This window comes from Eucyclogobius newberryi, unplaced genomic scaffold (genome assembly GCF_026437365.1).
Source record: "Eucyclogobius newberryi isolate DKJ021-1_F unplaced genomic scaffold, fEucNew1.0.hap1 SCAF_1, whole genome shotgun sequence".
In the NCBI taxonomy this organism is placed as follows: domain Eukaryota; kingdom Metazoa; phylum Chordata; class Actinopteri; order Gobiiformes; family Gobiidae; genus Eucyclogobius; species Eucyclogobius newberryi.
The window spans coordinates 4,683,857-4,700,517 of NW_027315723.1; the positions used below are offsets into that span (position 1 = coordinate 4,683,857).

The 16,661-nt window shown below is 37.3% G+C and overlaps 2 protein-coding genes across 11 annotated transcripts in view; both read right to left on the reverse strand.

Moving 5' to 3' along the window:
• Positions 1-4,090, reverse strand: part of mbnl2 (muscleblind-like splicing regulator 2) — an 81,703-nt gene extending 77,613 nt beyond the window's left edge. For 6 of the 10 annotated variants that reach the window (XM_072442483.1, XM_072442884.1, XM_072442569.1 and 3 more), the window contains exon 1: positions 4,015-4,090. The gene's annotated coding sequence lies outside the window, so the exon portion shown is untranslated. The remainder of the gene's footprint in view (positions 1-4,014) is intronic. The other 4 variants (XM_072442969.1, XM_072442651.1, XM_072442809.1 and 1 more) reach the window with 2 other exon arrangements.
• LOC140363199 (zona pellucida sperm-binding protein 3-like) overlaps positions 1-16,661 on the reverse strand; it is a 48,725-nt gene that overhangs the window by 14,981 nt on the left and 17,083 nt on the right. The gene's annotated exons all lie outside the window — the stretch shown is intronic.

The following is a 16,661-nucleotide window of genomic DNA, read 5'->3' on the forward strand; positions in this document are numbered from 1 at the left end:
CCCGATCTTTTCTATGCCTTTCACTTAGCTCTTCCTCCCTCCCTCGCTTTCCCCCGGAGACGTGGACTTATAAGTCGTGACTCGGACTCGTCACTATTTTGATAACTTGATTTGACACAATGGACTGCAATTCAGGACTGGACTTGGACAGTGACCTTACCTTTATTGAGGCAAACGGGAACATGTCCCGCGTACGTACGTGACTTTCCACCTTAAGGTTAAAATGAATAAAACGACAACTTCCAAGTGGAAATATGTGTCCCAGTTCACGAATCCTGAAGCTTGCCTGGGGGGGCTTTCAGGGACAAACAGAAGTGTGTAAAGCTTTATACAAATAAAACGCCAGAACCTTTTTAGAAGAACCAGTCACAAAAAGATCATTGCAAGGACTTGGAACTCAAACCATAGGACTTAGAACTTAACTGACTTGGGACTTGATGAAGGACTTTCTCAGTCTCTTTCAAACTCCCTAGAAACTCCCTGGATATAAATATATTTCCATCACTTTTTCTCCCTCTGTTCCACCCTAAAGTCCCTAAGATTAGAATTTACCATTTACCATTTTTAGTAGTAGTAGTACTTCAGTTCTCTCACTGACTATATAACCGGTATTCCTAGCTTGAACATGATTAGAAAATACGTGGTTTAAATGATCAAAACAACAGCTGCTCATCTTTTAATCTTTTATTCTGTAACTCTGCAATGATCAGAACGAGTCTGGTGAAGAAGCGTGAATGAAACAAAATCTTTAAAGAGCGAGTCTCCTTGACTTGGGCATGAGCCAAAAGCTCTTGTTTTGGAGAAATGAGACGGGAGGATTAAAGGCACCGGCTTTTAAAACATGTCCAGCCCGTTCTCGTCCGCAAAGGACAGAACTGACGTCACGGACACCTGTAGGAAAATGAGTGCTAAGTCACTGTCTCCGAGGAGGGCAAAGCTAAAGATGATGACAAAGTAAATACAAAACTAAAAATACTAGAGTGTTTAGAGTTCATTATGGCCAAAAAGATTCTATCACCATTTTCAAGGAGTATCACAATTTTTATTTCATCCCAATCCTTCTACACCAAGTATCACCAAGATAGTTGTCGTTAGCTTTAAAATCTAACCACAACTATATTCATCGTCTTGGAGTTGATACTTCACTATGATTGGTTGAATTGACCTATCAATCCCTTAGAGCATTACAGAGAATGACCAATAAGTGGAGTGGGTAAAAGTGAAGCGCTGAATCACAAAATGATGATCGTAATATAACCCAGCCAAACAATAAAGCAGATAAGAACTATTTTGTTGTCCTTTGTCACGCAAGAAAACATTAAATAAGACAATAAGTTTCTTCACAAATTGTATCATCCTTAAAAATCCTGTTTTGACAAGATCGAAATTAATTTTAAAACACACAGGAAAAACTAAGTGCTGCGACACAGAGAGAAGCTGAAGGTAATATAATAAAAAATATCATAGTTTGAACTGATGAATAGGGTGGAACTAGGTCACGGCAAGTCATTTTGATATGATAGATAGTAGTAGTTCATAAAGAATTGAATTTGAAATTAACCAAGTAACTATAATCATTACCTTGACAAGCACAATGCCATTTTCACCTTCATAAACACGTCAAATGTTCTTTTTTAAAACTGCAGTACTACAAAACCTATTTTTATTCCTGCAGAGCATACAGTGTGACATCATCTGACACAGTGACCTTTACGCAGGGCCTGGAAAGGTGCATCGCTTCATGATCCGCACCCCATCGAGTTATGTTCATTAGCAAGTCCATAACAACGCACCGCTAGGCTAACAACAACAGGATATTAGTCTGGAGGAGGAGGATGAACAAGCGCTGAGAAAGAGGGGACGCTCCGAGGTAAGTGACATGGCAAAAAAATGATACCACCATATACAGGAGTAAATTAAGTGAATGAAAGATCAACACATGAAGTATTTGTGTTTCTTCTTATCTTTTTTTTACAACTAAAACCAACACCTAAATGAAGAGTGTGGGTAGAGATAGTTTAAGGTGTAGTTGCCATGTCAGAAACAGGAGCTGAAAACCAGGCCAGTGAAGGCAGATCAATAGAAAAGCATGCGTCCTTCTGCTAATATTAGCTGTAATCAAATATCAAGCGTTAAAGGGATGTACTTCATCCGCTTTCTGGTAAGGCACTGCCAGCTTATAATGTCAACCCAATGTTTACCGCGATATTGAATTACAGGAAATGAAGTTGTACAAAACGTTGGTGATACTACAGTTATTTCTTGAATCATTGCGATAGGAATTTTCAAGGTTGTTTTCAAATAGTGTGCACTGTTGTTATAAAGGCTCTGAGTGTTTAAGGTATAAGTGTCAATCATGTAATAGTATCAATCATATAATAGTCTAGTGTTACATTGAGCTGGAGGTCAGCTGAGAATTCTACGGTTGTCTTTAAAATGTAATAATGTGTAATAACCATGTGGTTAATATCTCTGTAATTACTGGGATTATCCACATGACACAAAAACTGATATCAAGTTTAAAGTCTTCTCTGTCAGCATACTTTATTCAGGGTGAGACTATTACTATAAGTAATAGAAAAAAGGATTATACATAGGCCTTTGATATGGATTGCATCAAATTCTATTATTTTTAAGTACTTATACTGGCTAAAATGTATAGATTGTGGTGGCCTAAAGACGTTTATAGCCAGAGGTAAAGTGATTTTTGTCTAATTGTTTTAAATTAACTTGAAAACAGTTAAGACATAGATGTATTTTTGTCAGCTCATATTGTGTTTTAAATGAATCTCAATGGATGTTTATTTGTGTTTTGTAAAGAATATTTTATTCAGGTTTGGCATTTGTAACTTTAAGAAACATATTCACAGGTAAAAATGTTGTTTTTCCATAATAAAATTGAGAAGATAACAACATATTACATTGTAATAAATTGCTAAAATTGCCATATCCATATTTGAATTGCACAATAAGGAGACAATAAAATAGGTTATAATCTTGCCTCCATGTTACAAGCAAGATATATTGCATTATATATCGCTTATATAATAATGCAGATAAAACGATATCCCAACCATCGCCTCAATGCTTCCATAAAAACAGTGAGTGCCTCTCAAGGTTATCACCTGTTTGCTTCCTTATTACGGGGCATATCATTAGAAGTGATGTCAATATCCACTATGACAACCACAATACGTGACCTTTCAGCAAGACACAATAAAGACTTTGTCCAGTCAGGTGCACCAAACCAGCCAAAACCAAAACATACATGTGCATTGTCCTCTTTACTTTAGCTGGTGCAAAACAATTACACATTACAGTCAAAGGATTTTATATATCCAATTCTAAGTCTGGTTTATTGGAAATTAAATCCAGAAATGAGGCAAGTTTTCAGGAAGATTTACTTTATCCAAATAAGATATCCAAAATCTAGTGTAAATTTAAACGTGACTCTACACATTTTACTCTACAAATGTTACAAATGTATGCTATTTTGGTCATTTCTACGCGTGAATGCGTATGCCGTATTTAGCAATGAAAACATGACATGATAAAACACGTGTAATACAATTTATTCTCACACTTATGTAAGTAAACTACAGCAGCAGCTCGCCTCAAGTGTCATCACTTTGAATTACGACCTTGCACCGGTGGTTTGTGCACGTGCAAAACCAACGCACGTTTAAGACAAATCGTGTAGTGTTATTATGATTTGCAAGTTAGATACTGCGGTAAAAAATAAAGAAAAAAGAAAAAAGCGCGTCCCGAGACAGGAGGGTGCAGACAAACATGACGTAATGGATGCTGTTCAATTTCACTTACTTTTCTTTTTTTAATTTTTCTTTTTTAAACGCTGTGATTTTCTGTTTTCGCGTGTAACGTTCATTATTGACACGTACGTTCTGCCTCGTCACGTGCAGGCCCGTTTATCACACACTTGAAATGAAACAAATGTCCTTTTTTGTTGACGCCAAATGCTAGCGGTTGTGCTAAGCTAATACCTGCGGTGCTTACCTGTCACATACAGCTGCAAAGCGCCGCGGAAAGAGCCCCCGGGGGTCCGCGGTCCGCCTCACGGGAGTCGGGCACGGCCAGCAAACGCACGCCCCGCTCGGTCCTCCTCCGTCCAACACACCGCCGGGCGTTCCTAAAACACGGGAACAGTCGCGAATCCTGGTTAGAAGCAAACTTTTCACCACATTTTCTGAGACTAAAGTGAGCTATTACCGCCTCGAGCTAATGGTCGCTAACTACTTTTAAGGCTAGGTGGAAGCAACAAGCGATTTTGACAGTTCGAGGGATTGTTGACTGAAGATTAATGACAGGGGTTTTTTATAACAATATTAACACCAAATTTGTGCGATTATCATATTTTTACCCTTTCAACGCGTGTATTTCGATATAATACACGATTTTAATTACGGTTGGCTGTGCGTAGCTTTGAGTTTTTGCTTGAAATGGAAGGTTTAGTCGCCGGTGCGTTGCGGTTGTCCCCCCCGTGTTCGAGGTGGTACGATCCGTTAGGACCAAGGCTAAAGGGAGGGGGAGGTGTTGCCGTGGAAACAGCAGTAAATGTGGAAGATGATTTACGGAGCGGTCTGTCCGCGTCTGTCCATCTTTCTGTCAAAATGAGATGAAATCAAAAGATGACACGGTTGATATTGGTTTATTAATCACGTAAATAATCAGAGAGAGGTCACGTTTTAGTGTGTTACATGTAGGCAGGCTATTTCAGGCAAAAGAAAGTATAAAAAAAGCAAAGCATGTGGTGTAGGTGGGTGAGGCGACTGATGGTTCATTGGCTTAGTTTCATGTAAGTCATAATAATAAGGGTGAAAGTCAATAAGCCCAGTACATTGTTATTACAAAAGTGTTGCCTTTATTAGGTTACGGTGTCAAAACAAGCCGAAATGTTAGTATGGCCTCACGGTAATATGTATGAACTGAAAAAAAATGTTATTAGCCTATTTTAATTGTATATATAAAGCAAAATAAACATTCCCTTCTGTGGTCTCTTCCCTGTTTTCGAAGCTCGGGTCCTGCGCGGAAAGGGTGAAGGCGAAAGGTGCCCGTGGTCATCAGGGCAGTAGCTACAGGCGATCCCTGAGAAAACATCAGACAGAAAAGTGCAGTGCTACAGCAGAGATACTGGAGAATCCTCATCGAGAAGAACCCTTGTTGTTCAGTAGTTATTTGTAAAGACATAGCTGGCTTTTTGTTAACATCCTCGCTTGTGCTACACATTATTTTTGGGCAGATGCCTAATATTTACCTCCTAATTGGATTCATCTGTTTCGGTTTAGCAGCTGGTGACGCACAGAGCCCTGTTGTTAGCATTAGCATTTCCAATCATCCATCCAGTCACAAATGTCCAGAATGTTTCTGAACGAGGGACAGTTTGGCCTTGTTTAAGAGTGACTGACTGCTGCCCACGCCATGTGCAAATACAATGGACATAGAGCCAATAAAGAGAGCTCTGTGCAGCAAAGGATCATGGGGAAGCAGTTGAACAAGACAGACACTGGACTTTTGAATTTGAAATGGTATTTATCAACATTACAGGGTTCCCAAAGTGGCGGTTAGGGTCCCAAAGTGGGGGTTAGGGTCCCAAAGTGGGGGTTAGGGTGGGCATGAGCTGGGGGTCACGAGATGATGTCCATTTTTTAAAATTAGGATGACACTGTATTTTATCTATTTTGAATTGAAAACTTTATAGATTGGTGAAATTAGGTCAAAAATGCATGTTTTTTTGAATAATTACCATACATCTGGATTAGATAACTGGAAAATCTTTACTTTATTATTGCACTAGGAAATGAAAAGAAGAGAAACAATTCAGTCACTCAATTTGGTTTTAGATTGGGCCCATTCACATCCAAAAATATGTGTTTATCTGTTGATTTAAAGGACCCCATTAGCTAAAGGCAGTGCAATCAGCTAGTCTTCCTGGGTCCATTACAAGATTTAGTTTCAAATACAATAACATGGTCATCAAACCTGCCATTTCATAATATTTTGTTACAGTAACAATTAAACAGTTCTTTAATGTTAAATTTTAGTCCATAATAGTGTAAATTGCTCATTTAAATCACTCATTATTCATAGCAAGTGTTAAAAAATGTAACACATGATTCTTTTGGTCGATTTTGAATGATTGCTTATTTTCAAGTTGACAACTTTGAATGGGAATGCGGCTCCAAATGGATTCTGCTCTGTACAAGACTGTTCTTTTCATAAAGTTGGATTTGGGATGTGGTGGAATAAGATCAAGACCATTGGCTGCAGTCCTAATGTTATGCTTATGAACAGAATCACAGTAGATTCAATATCAAAGCAAGCATTTTTATTGCATAACAAAGTACCCAATGTAATGTTTTGTCTAAATTAAGCCACGACAGAGTTGAATATACCAGTTCTCCGCTTGTTCTAATCGAGGCACCAAGAACAAGTCTTGCCGCTTTACTTTGAGCAGTTTGTATTTTTACTCGATCTTTTTGAGACGCAGAAGACAACACTTCGAAACAATATGACAAGTGACATAATGTGAAAGACTTGTGTTTATGTGATCGCTCCAAGACAGACTACTATCCATGACCAGACACAACAGTTTAGCTTTGACTATTGTTCACTCTCCCCAGCAGTGTTTAGTTTTAGTTCAGATCCTCATGCCTACATTTGTTCTGAGCCTATTATCAAACCTTTAGTATTTTTTATATTAAGAACTAGTTTGTTTCCTTGAACCCACTCGTAAAGCCGCTGAAGCTCTCTAGACGAAACAGAGGTAATTTTATTGCATGAATCTGCAGCATAATAAACAGTCGAGTCATCCGCATTAAATTGACATTGATGCTTTTTTTTTATAATAAGATAAGATAAGATAAGATAATCCTTTATTGTCCCACATGGGGAAATTTCATTGATGCAACGCAGGAAGATACAGAGGTAGATACAGAGGAAAAGAACAGATCACTTATAGGAAGTTTGAAAAACACTCTCAGTAGAAGATCTCCTATAAACAAAACTCCAATAGACAAAACCTCCCATTTCCCAACAAGGGATGGAGGGGAAAATAATAAAGATGAAAATAAATAAATACATAAATACCATTGCATGTATTTAATAATGAAAGGTAACTCATCAATAAAGAGGTCCGAAACAGCTTCTTTGTGGAAGTTTGCGTTCTAAACATTTACTGTCAGATGAATAACCATTGTAGAAAACTCTGAGTTCTGTGGGAGAGATAATTTTGCATGAGTTCTACAGCAGATCTGATGAAAGTCCAACATCACCACTTTGACTCGTTCAGAATTGTCCGTACTTCTGAGCCATCCGTCTGTCATTTGCATAAGAGCCGTGCAGGTGGAGTGTTCCTTCCTCTATTCATGCTGAAACATTGTCATCAATTCATTAGTCTGAAAAAAGAGTTATTTTGGTCCTTTTCTAGTCATTGTTTTATCCTTATATTGTCTTGGTTTAGTCCTAGTTTAGTTCCAGATTTGATGTGGTGAAGTATGAACACATCCTAATCTTTACAATATTAATGCAAGTAAGACTGGAGCAACTGCATCAATGTGTTCTGGTAGTAAACATCAGGTCCTCCTCAAGGACATGTGGAAACATTAAACTGTCATAAAAACCCTGTGAATTATTGTCGAAGGGCGGAGGTCTTCTTCGTAGGGTGATCTTATTAAAGGGCATGAATTCAACTGTAAATTTGTGTCTATAGTAAGCCTATTTTTAATTTTCATTTTTTTGTCTTTTAGCCTATTTTAATTTTTATCCTATAGCAGATTTTAATTGTTTTACTTTTTGACTTGTACAGGTTGTATTATCATTGTTCAATGTTTTATGTTGCACCAAAACAAGTTTCTATGTTTGTGAATTCTGTTCATTGACTGGAAATAAACCTTTTCTGATCACATGATATGACCACCTGATATGACCACCTGATATGATCACATGATATGACCACCTGATATGATCACATGATATGATCACATGATATGATCACATGATATGATCACATGATATGACCACCTGATATGACCACCTGATATGACCACATGATATGACCACCTGATATGATCACATGATATGATCACATGATATGATCACATGATATGACCACCTGATATGACCACCTGATATGACCACATGATATGACCACCTGATATGATCACATGATATGATCACATGATATGATCACATGATATGATCACATGATATGATCACATGATATGACCACCTGATATGACCACCTGATATGATCACATGATATGATCACATGATATGATCACATGATATGACCACATGATATGATCACATGATATGACCACATGATATGATCACATGATATGATCACATGATATGACCACATGATATGATCACATGATATGACCACATGATATGACCACATGATATGATCACATGATATGACCACATGATATGATCACATGATATGATCACATGATATGATCACATGATATGACCACATGATATGACCACATGATATGATCACATGATATGATCACATGATATGATCACATGATATGACCACATGATATGATCACATGATATGACCACATGATATGATCACATGATATGACCACATGATATGACCACATGATATGATCACATGATATGATCACATGATATGATCACATGATATGACCACATGATATGACCACATGATATGATCACATGATATGATCACATGATATGATCACATGATATGATCACATGATATGACCACATGATATGATCACATGATATGATCACATGATATGATCACATGATATGATCACATGATATGACCACATGATATGATCACATGATATGATCACATGATATGATCACATGATATGATCACATGATATGACCACATGATATGATCACATGATATGATCACATGATATGATCACATGATATGATCACATGATATGACCACATGATATGATCACATGATATGATCACATGGGTCAGGAATACAACGCTGGAAAATCAAATATAGTCAGGCACACGGCAAAGTACGTGAACATGGAAGTAAATATTAAACAACAAGAAGTATTTTACAGCATTTCAAACTATGTAATTGTACATTGATATAATCAAGGCTATAAATATATGAAAAATAAATAAAAATAACATATAATAACCTGCATCCATTTTCTAAAACAAAATGCTGCACTTGCAAGAATTACACAAGACCCTTCCATACTTCCCAGTGTCACGTACAATATCCAACTGCTAAACAATTATTACAAGTAATGAAAGCTTTTACTTGTTTTGCATTGGGCTCTGTGATGGTTTAATATTGATTATCTTTTTATACATTAACAGAGTTGAATAAGCAGGATGAGATGATTTATGGTGGCATAAGACTACAGCGCAGTCAGCAGAAAAAATGCATATTAAAATGGCTTTCCCTTTGGATCTTATTCAGCCTGCAGAGGGAATTTAAAAATATGATTGATGATGGCTGCGTATTCTTGTCTTCCTGCCTGTTCCTCATGTGGAAAAAGAGACAAATTCATGAGCTTTTCAAAGTACAAATTGTAATACATTTTTAATTTTGATTATAAAATGTGCAATACTTTTCGTAAGATGCTTTTATTTGGTAGGAAAAAGTAATAATAAAAGTGGCAATAATAAAATCATGAATAAAGCCGCGGCAGTGGCGATGATGGCTCTCGCCACCCGTGCGCCTTCCCGCGCGACCACCTTCCCGCGCGACCACCTTCCCGCGCGACCACCTTCCCGCGCGACCACCTTCCCGCGCGACCGTGTTTTGATTGCAATTGCCCCGACACTGCATTCTCTTAGACTTTTATTCTTTAGACTTTTATTCTTTAGAGTTTTATTCTTTAGACTTTTATTCTTTAGACTTTTATTCTTTAGAGTTTTATTCTTTAGACTTTTATTCTTTAGACTTTTATTCTTTAGACTTTTATTCTTTTAGACTTTATTCTTTAGACTTTATTCTTTAGACTTTTATTCTTTAGACTTTTATTCTTTAGACTTTATTCTTTAGACTTTTATTCCACTTTTATTCTTTAGACTTTATTCTTTAGACTTTATTCTTTAGACTTTATTCTTTAGACTTTTATTCTTTAGACTTTATTCTTTAGACTTTATTCTTTAGACTTTTATTCCACTTTATTCTTTAGACTTTATTCTTTAGACTTTATTCTTTAGACTTTTATTCCACTTTATTCTTTAGACTTTATTCTTTAGACTTTATTCTTTAGACTTTATTCTTTAGACTTTTATTCTTTAGACTTTATTCTTTAGACTTTATTCTTTAGACTTTTATTCTTTAGACTTTATTCTTTAGACTTTATTCTTTAGACTTTTATTCTTTAAGACTTTTATTCTTTGGACTTTATTCTTTAGACTTTATTCTTTAGACTTTATTCTTTAAACCCCTCCTCCCTGTACCTCCGTCACCTAGCAACAGAGACCCGCCACTAATGCTGATGCTAATGCTAATGCTAAGACCACGGCAGGAAAGGAAATGTTTCATCAAAATAAAAGAAGAAGAGGAAGTGAAAGCATTCATTGCGCCCCTGCTGGCCAATTGTGAAAATACACAATATCTGCAATGCACTTTTTTCATGGCGTCTCGAGGAGAATATAATCCATGAGTTTCAAACAAATGAGACAATGTTGAGTTTTTCACACAATGGGTAGGGGGCGCTATAGAGTCAATTTGTTACATGGTATTTATTTCCAATCAGACATAAAAACGCATTAGTGAGTGAAATATGAGCTCCGCAGATCAATTTCAATAGGCGTGACTTGTCCTTGAAAAAACAGGAAATTAAGCCTTTTTTGAGGGCGTGTTACGCAGAGACCGTAAAGAATATCAACATTCTTTTGAATATTACATTTTAATGTCTTTAGATGCAAAAAGTGTTATTTTGAGCTCGATCGGACAAAAAACCTAGGACAAGTAAAATGTAGAAGAAAAAAAAGTCAAACGTGATGGCGCCACTTTGATTCAACATGGCTGACTTCCTGTTTATCATAGAGCGATGCTGCCAGGTGCGTTTTACTCCTCAAAGGTCAGAGGTCAGAGGTCATTCTATCACTGTCCCAAGTCTCATGTGCCTAGGCCAAAAATGAAGCGTTTCACGTTTTTTCTTTTTTGAACTAGTTGCCACTGTTGCGACGGGCGTTCTCACAACCTCCATTTTATTGGAGTTCGGGCCGAGCCGATCACGTCTATGTCTGCGTGTGACCTATGTCCCCATGTGTGACCTATGTCCCCATGTGTGACCTATGTCCCCATGTGTGACCTATGTCCCCATGTGTGACCTATGACCCCATGTGTGACCTATGACCCCATGAGGGACATTCATCAATGTTCAGGGGGTCAAATAGGCCCGAGTTGTGGCAAAATGACCATGCAAGTAGTACAGGCAACATAATAACGACAGAAAAACCTGTATAGGGCGAGGAGTAGTAGTAGTAGTAGTAGTAGTAGTAGTAGTAGTAGTAGTAGTAGTAGTAGTAGCAGTAGTAGTAGTAGTAGTAGTAGTAGTAGTAGTAGTAGTAGTAGCAGTAGTAGTAGTAGTAGCAGTAGTAGTAGTAGTAGTATGTAGTAGTAGTAGTAGTAGTAGTAGTAGTAGTAGTAGTAGTAGTAGTGACACATATTCATGTGCAATTACTGTCGTGATCACATGCAATGGTATTTATTTATTTATTTATTTATTTTATCTTTATTATTTTTCCCCTCCATCCCTTGTTGGGAAATGGGAGGTTTTGTCTATAGGAGTCTTTGTTTATAGGAGTTCTTCTACTGAGAGTGTTTTTCAAACTTTCTATAAGTGATCTGTTCTTTTCCTCTGTATCTACCTCTGTATCTACCTGCGTTGCAACAATGAAATTTCCCCATGTGTGGACAATAAAGGATTATCTTAGTAGTAGTAGTAGAGAAACAGAAGTAAGTGTACATGTGTACAGCCCATAGTGAACATAATTAATGATACTTTTGTGGAATATACTTAGTGGCTAGCGCTCGTGCCTCACAGCGAGAAGGTTCCAGGTTCAACTCTGGCGGGACAGACTTTTCTGTGTGGAGGTCACATGTTTCTCTTGGTGTCGGGGTAGGTTTCCTCTGAGCACTCTGGTTTCCTCCATCACCCAAAACATCCTCCAGCCACAGTCCTGACCTATCACAGGATCTGGAGGTGGGTCCTCGGGCGCAGGACTGTGGAGTCCACTGCTCCATTGGGTCAAATGCAGAGGACAAACACAGGAACTAACGTGTACCTGAACTTTTACTTTTCTGTGATCATGCATTTTAAGTTTGAAGAATATCGTTATAATGCACATTTTTGGAGTGCGGATGCTCCAGCTCTGATCTCTGCAGTCACTGTAATCACAAATATATCCATCATATTATAATAGCATATGTAATCAGGTGATGCACATTCCATCAGTGGAACGGCTTACTCACCTCCATTAGGCTGTAGTGGGTATTTCCCTTAAAAGCTTTTATAATTAAATGTTTTGGCAGTTTTTTGCTTCTTTTTTTCATGATTATCACAAGGAAACAGGAGTAACGCTGGAGTTTAACCTACAACCTTCTGACTGTGAGGCAGGGGACTATCGCAGAAATGCAGATTTAATGGCACTTTATCTTATAATACGCAATTTTATTCACTTTTAGAATGCCTTTTAACTAATTCTAGTAACTAACTAACATTTATATTGTTTGCTGTTGATTAATATGCAATGTCTCTTTTCAAATGAATAAATACAATCAGGCATGGGACATTATAACCAAAGACATTGAAAAGCCAAGCTCTCAAAATGACTAGGATGAAAACTAGGATTCTATTTGTAACATCGTCTTCATAAGTGAAAAAGCAGATTAAACTGTCCATTCACTCCTAAAACAACGTTATACCTTCTCCTTCTGCATAAATCCAAATAATCCAAATAAATGAATTAGTCACTAATAAAACATATGGTCAACTGACATAGCAATCAATCAATTAATCCACTAAATCATAAAACATCTTTGCCTATTTCTTACTTTGAAATCCATTGCACAGTGAATATTGTTACTACTGCAACTACTACTATACTGCAGCAACTACTACTAGTACTACTACTACTACTACTACTACTACTACTACTACTACTACTACTACTACTACTACTACTACTACTACTACTACTACTACTACTACTACTACTACTTCAAGTCACTTTACCTGTGATATAATCAACATAGCCAGAGCCCCTTATTGTAATATATACATTTTTCTAATTATATATATAACTATAATGAATATTAGCAAATATCTATCATAGTTTTACATCAGTCAAATTGCAGTTTGTGAAGAAAAATTAAGATTGATAATCAGGAAGTAGAGCTGAGTTCTAAAAGTAATTCCAGAGGGATCTACAGTATGTCATTGTTCCATCAAAAGACAATTTAATCACTGACACAACATCTGACACATTTTTACAGTTCAGACAATTATTCAACAAAATGTTATCATGTATTGTTATTTGTCAAACCATAACTACGGTGTAGTTTATAGGGACTTTGGCCCTTGTTTACAGTATTGTGGCGAGGAAACAGTTGTAACTCATATCGACCAGGAAGAAAAATGATAAACTTCACAAAGATAATCCTAATCTAAGTGGGACTTTCCTGGTTAAATAAAGGTCAATAAATAAAATATAATTGTCAAACTGGTCAAAATATTTGTTATTTTTTTGTAAAATGTTAAATGTATTTAGTCATGTTCACTATATTTCAATGATATGATAACATTTGACAGGTTACACATTATGTGTAACCTGTCAAATGCACTTGAAGTCCCTTCACCTGCTATTTATTCTGTCCATGTTACACTGTAAAAACACTGCCACTTATCGTACATAACAGTGGACATTGCCGTACATTGCTCTACTTGTACAGTGTAGATTTAAGCCTATTTTATTGAGGATTATCTTATCTTTTAATAGTTATTTATCTCTCCCCTCAGACAGGAGGCCACTCCCCTCAGACAGGAGGCCACTCCCCTCAGACAGGAGGCCACTCCCCTCAGACAGGAGGCCACTCCCCTCAGGCAGGCGGCCACTCCCCTCAGACAGGAGGCCACTCCCCTCAGACAGGAGGCCACTCCCCTCAGACAGGAGGCCACTCCCCTCAGGCAGGAGGCCACTCCCCTCAGACAGGAGGCCACTCCCCTCAGACAAGAGGCTACGGTCCATCCAGACCAGAACTTCCCATCACAAGTGATCTGTTCTTTTCTTCTGTATCTACCTCTGTATCTACCTGCGTTGCATCAATGAAATTTCCCCATGTGGGACAATAAAGGAATATCTTATCTTATCTTATCTTAAGAACAGTTTCTTTCACTCGGCCGTTGGACTCATGAACATTTCTTAAACACTGTCACTTAACTAATATTTACATTACACTCATTACACTGTTCACTTTCTGAACTACTCCTATAAATGTAACTGTAACATTTTGTACATGCTAATTCCAGTTTTAACTTATTTGTAAATTTAAATTGTTTTTCTCTGATGCATGCCTTATTGGACATATTTTGCTTCTTTATTGTTCATTGTTGTATGTTGCACCAAATCACCATGAATTTTGTTCACTGGTAATGGCAACAAACTTTTTCTGATTCTGATAATAAACTAATTCAAAACCTCAGCTCTGTTCAGTGGGTTAAACCTGTCAGGAGCAGTGGACCAGGCACAGGGAGCACATGCAACAAGCAACCATACCTCAAACTCCTTGCCCCTGTTTGCTCCTCCAAACTGCCCCTAAACCCACAATATAAATCTATATCCATGGACCTTTTCCCTGAAATGTTGTGGTCCAAAAAACAATTGATCCATTCCCACAAAGAGCTTCTAAATATACAGTAAAGTGTTGTGCATTATTCATGAGTTCAAACAGGGACGAGCATAATGGATAAATCTGTAGCTTTTAGCATTGACATACACTAAGCCCATTAGCTTTAGCATTAGCATCAGGGTATTCAATAATGCATTAGGAATCACAAGGATGGCTAATTATGGCTAACTTTGCTCGCTGCACTGTATTTTGGTGGGATATATAAAAGCAAATAGAGCAGGAGTGACCTCTGTATTTGTAGGACTGCAATTGGCCCAGTTGAACATTTTATTTTATCCATGCGTTTGTCTCCAGTAGATTAGACTACTGTAACGGCCTGCTCACTGGCCTCTCCAAACGAGTTGTAAAACAGCTGCAGTACATCCAGAACGCTGCTGCTCGGGTCCTGACTAGAACCAGGAAGTTTGATCACATTAGTCCTGTTCTCAGGTCTCTGCACTGGCTCCTGTGGCTCAGAGAATAGACTTTAAAGCAGCTCTGCTTGTGTACAAGTCTCTCCATGGCCTAGCACCAAAGTACATCTTGGATATGTTAGTGCCATATGAACCATCTCGGACTCTGAGGACCTCAGGGACCGGCCTCCTGCTGGTGCCCAGAGTCAGGACAAAACATGGGGAATCTATGTTTCAGTTTTATGCAGCTAAAATCTGGAACAGTCTTCCTGAAGATGTGAGACAGTCTTCTACTCTGACAATGTTCAAATCTAAGCTAAAAACTGTTTTGTTTAGCTGCGCATATGACTGAAAGGATTTTTTCTTTGCACTCTTCTCTTTTGTTTGTGATTTTATTAGTTTAGAAAATCAGTTGGATTGATAATATTTAATTTAGTTAATTTGATTGTATTTCTGTAATTTCTTTGTGATTTGAATGCATTTTTCCTGCTGTGAAGCATTGCCTTGTGTATGAAATGTGCTCTACAAATAAACTTGCCTTGCCTTATTTGTAAAATGTGTATTCGAAATATTGATGGGGAAACAGATATATAGTAGTTATAGTAACTGTGGAAGAAATGCTATTAGAGGGAATATTTTATTCAAGTAAAGTTACAGGCTGTGGCTATAGATAGTTGTGTTAGTGGTGGTATCTTGGTAGTAGTAGGAGTAGTATGTAATACTTCCTCCCAGATTATATATACTATAACAGACTGACTGCCCCCGCGACCCAGCCCCGGATAAAGCGGCAGAAGATGGATTGATGGATAACAAAAAAAATGGAAAAATCCATAAGAACTTTAAACCTTTTTTCCAAACCACTTGAACATGAACATATATTTTTCTCATATTGTAATTGCATTGCAGCTCAAAGTGTCCTTGAAAGCAGCGCCAGAGTCTTGTATAGAAGTTTTCTATAGCTGTATCCATGGAGATTACTGCAGTGCATTTAATTATGGAGCTGAGTGGGAGGATGGTTTAAGAGGAGATACAAATGTGAATATTTAGCAGTCATATTGTACAATGTGACGTTTACCTTTGGATACTACAATGAATGAGCAATTTAGATTAGTGTTGTTGAAAATAACAATCTAATCGTATAAATCAAGTACAAGTATAAAGTTGTGGTCCAAGAAATGACTAGTTAATACTATTTAAGTACGACTTATTGTAAGAGTATCTGATTTATGATTATGCTTGAAGAACAAACCATGAACTAATGCACAAAATCTAGAATTCTCAAAGATCAGAGACAAACAATTTGAAAAACTAAATCATGTATGAAGAATCTGTGCAAGAAACACAAATGTTCAAATAATTATGTGGAGCTGACA